Source organism: Thalia democratica, chromosome 7 (assembly GCF_965202585.1).
Source record: "Thalia democratica chromosome 7, ktThaDemo2.hap1.1, whole genome shotgun sequence".
NCBI lineage: Eukaryota > Metazoa > Chordata > Thaliacea > Salpida > Salpidae > Thalia > Thalia democratica.
This window is the reverse complement of record NC_139171.1, coordinates 1610366-1614590: the sequence shown is the minus strand read 5'-3', so window position 1 is coordinate 1614590 and position 4225 is coordinate 1610366.

Genomic DNA, 4225 nt, shown 5'->3' with positions numbered 1-4225 from the left:
AACATAATGACAAAGTCGATTAGGTAAAATTTTTGTAATCCAAATGCAGTGTAACGTTGAAATAAAAAGGTATATACAAGAACTTTATGTCGTATTTAAGAAATTATCAAACATTCAGACCAAGATAAACCAGACAACAGTTTTCAGATAATAATTGGATCAATAGGTGGAGTGCTTTTATTTATATCACTATTAATTGTTGGATTTTCCACAAAAAAAATTATGGAGTAAGTTGTATTTTATTTAAACGATTAAACATTTTTTAACTAAAAAAACATTAATAAAGCTTGTATCAAAGTTTTCTATCAAAGCAAAAAGTTTTCATAATATTTAAACTAGAGACAATTTTAATTTTTTTACTTAAAATTAGAAAAATATAAGTGATATAGATAAACTAAATTTTAATTTTGGCTGACAATTTATTGGACAATCTAAAAGTTCTTAACATTGTGGTTAAAACTCAATATAAAAGATTTAAAATTTTATTTATTTTGACACTTATAAAAAGATTAGAATTTTAATTTTTCTAAAAATAAATAAAAATAAATTTTAAACTGTAGTTCCTTTTAACATAACACTAAAATTATAAAGCTTTTATATCAAAATACTCATGTGAAAGTGTACTTTTAAACAATTAAATACTTTTAGTGGTAAAAAAACATCGAAAAACGCAATTACTGTGAAAAACCCAATTACTTATTCAGTTGAAATGCGAGAAATAGATTTTCAATCAGGATATGTTTCCAGATAGAAAAAGAATTAAAACATTGTATTAGTTTTATATTCACTTTAAATTATTTGTTTTATAAAAATAACCAGGCTTATAAAGAAAAAGAAATGTAAATACTTAAAAATTATACATGTAATTTAAATTTTGTATATTAACAAATACCAAAATTTAGTAGTTTTTATAGTTTATAATCTAAGTTTTATTTTTAAATTCTATTAACAAGCTTAAAATTCGAGTTAAGTTGGGTTTGAGTGTATTTTGAATTTGGCTGTTGTTTATAAAAATAAATTGTTTAATATTGGTTTTATATTTGTATAGAAAAATTCAGATTTTTAGCTGTATATATATACACAATAAATAATGATCTTTACCGCAAGTTTATCAACAACAGCATCCGAGACAATCCTACGACCGGTATCGTCCTAATTAGGACTCATCAGGCAAGAATAGTCGCGAGAAACCGCTGTTGTGATCTTAACTAAGAGGGTTAAGTATAAAGTGCTGAAGCGACCGTTTGTGGGTAAAGATAAAAAAAGCTGATGAGTCCTAATTAGGACGAAACCGGTCGTAGGATTGTCTCGGATACTGTTGTTGATGATCTTGCGGTAAAGTTCATTATTTACTATTGATGGCGAGAAGCATCTCAACTTTGTTGATGATGGCCGTAATAACTACTGTTTAAGATTTTTAGCTGCAAATGTTTTTATATAATACGTTTAAAGTAGATTTCGAATAATATATTTGTTTCGCCATTAGTTATATTAACTAGTTAATAAAGTTATTAAAATTGATTCGCATTTATTATATAAGCTTACATTTTTATCTAAAACTGTTTTCTTAAAAGTCTCGTATGAAACTTATAAACAGTAAGTCTAAAGATTAAATATGTGGTATAGTTTATACTGCATAAAAAATTTAAATAAATAATGTTAGATTTTTAATTTTTAGAGGTACTTGACAAATACGAAACTGTATTTAAACAAAACAACAGCATTTTATGGTTTTATTGTTAAATTATTTTTTTTATAAATCTCATTCAGCAAAATATAAACATATTCTTCTTATTATTTTTTATATCGATTATAACCTTTTAAACAATCTTTGTATTTTTATATCAAGCATTTTACTTAAGGTTTTGTTTATCAAATTATATAAAAGTCGATGAACCAATTACTTCTATATATCTTAGGTATAAATACCCTTTTCAAAACTGGTTTAATTAATACTTCTTAGCTGTTAACTACACAGCTTAACTTAACAAAGTATAAATATATTTGTTCTATTTTGTGATTAATAAAATTAGTACTCAAACATTTAGGTGTTAAACTGTGTTTCAAAATCTATGTTAAGTTCATATAAAATTGTTAAGAAACTGATTGCTGTAAAGAAAGCAAAAATGATATAAATTAGAGATGGTAGAATATTACACTCTTAATGAAACTAATTTAGTTTTTATATAAGCCTATAGCAAATTTTAAACCGTTTATAAGCTATTAATTCAAATTTAGATGGTTAAAAGAAAAGTATTAAAAGGAAATGAATGAAAACATTTTGAGTTTAGTCAAGTTAGACTTTTAGTAGCGATATTTATGTTATTGGTCTTAAGTAAAGCTACTTCTTTTAAAATTGGAAAATATTTTATTAATTGACAATACAATTTTTCACAACTTGTTTGATACTTTAGTTGTATCAACGAAAATTAAGTTCATACCTTAATACTTCTTGAAGTCTGAAGTTTTGAGCAAAATACTTTGCTTACACTGATCTGGTTTCTTTTAATCTTTCATTTGATAGTCACTTCTACTACTAGATATCAATGAAAATCTTTATTAGTCATAAACATAAAAGATTCTAATGTTATTAAGTAAGTGTTGTTTTTATTGAAAGTTTTCTACTAATCTTTATGGTTCAATTTATGCCGTTGATGTTTGCTTGTAATTTCAATCTTACTTAGTAAACTTTTCAATGAACATTTATTGATTCTTTTTAATTACACACTTTGTGGAGACAAGCAGTAAAATTTTATCTTGTAATGGATAAGAAGGCAGTTAAATATTTATTAAAAATATTTTGTTGTTTATTTACTGTTAAGTTTAAAAATTATTCCCAGTCTAACAGTTTTCAGTTTGCCAACAAACTTTAACTCAATATTTTGTTTTTTAACATATTTTTAAATATCATTTGATGGTGGAGGGTTATTTGTACTGTACTAAGATAATTAGTATTTACAGAAAAAGCTTTTTAAGCGAAAAATACACTCATCAGAATGAAATACAAATAGAATAAAAGTAAAAACATATATATTGATTCTTTAATGCCTTATAAGATTTCGAAATTAGTTTTTTGAAGTGCTGCTTTTTCTTGTAAATGTCGTAATTAAGCCAAATTGTTTACAGTAAGCAAATTGAAATTAAGCGCTTTATCAAGCGTTACACATGATTACACAAACAAAAGTAATACAGCAAAATGTACTGTTAACTTAAATATGCTTATTATAAGTATATTTTTATATTTAGAAATATCGACATTTAATGAACATTCACTGTTTTTTGAAATGTTTATAACAACATGAAGCTTAAGAAGTTTCGAGAAACTTTCACATACATTTGTAAATTTATATATTTTTTCGGTTTTTAAACAACAAATAAATTTTAACACCTTGATTAATTGATCTCTTAAAAAAATCTTGCTTTTAAGTTTAAAAAAACCTTCTTAGTAGTAATACAACTCATGTAGTAGTTGCACTATGCTACATAAGAAATGCATTTACTAAGCACCTAAAGTATGGAGGAATACTACAGCTTACAAATTTCTACTTTTCAACCAATCATTAAATCAAATTAAGATGTAATCAATATCAAAAAAACGTTGTTGTTATTCGTAGCTGTCCAATTTCAGTTGTTATTTTCTATACGCAATCTTATTTAGATAAAAATTTAAGTAAAACGAGATTTTAGTTTAATTTTAAGTATACTTTCTAGTAACATACTCATAATAAAGATAGACAATATCATCATTTTCTATATTCAATAACAAAAAATTTTGTTAGAACTAAAGTTTAAAGTTGTAAGTACTAAGAATGAAAGTTTCTAAAGCTTTTTCGCAAACTATATCGCTTTTATTTTCATTAGTGATTTAGTGTACTTTACTACTTTTTTGAGATATAAAAACTGAAATGAAAGTATAAGTTTATTAAGTATTTTATATAACATTCAAGAGTTCAGTTTCTAATGGAAATGCTTAATGGATATTTATAATTAAAATACTTTTGTTTTAGAATTATACTTTTATTTGGTTTCTTAATGTGAGTTTAAGCTAATATTTTGCTAGAATTTATTTACCGTATTTATTAGAACACTATAAAAGATTTAGGTAATGAAAAAAAACTTTTAAATGATTCTAGAGAAACTACAATATTATAGTTAAGATAGATTTATTTTTAATTAAATGTAAAAAATTTGCATTGATGTACAAAAACAGTTTTTTCCACAAATT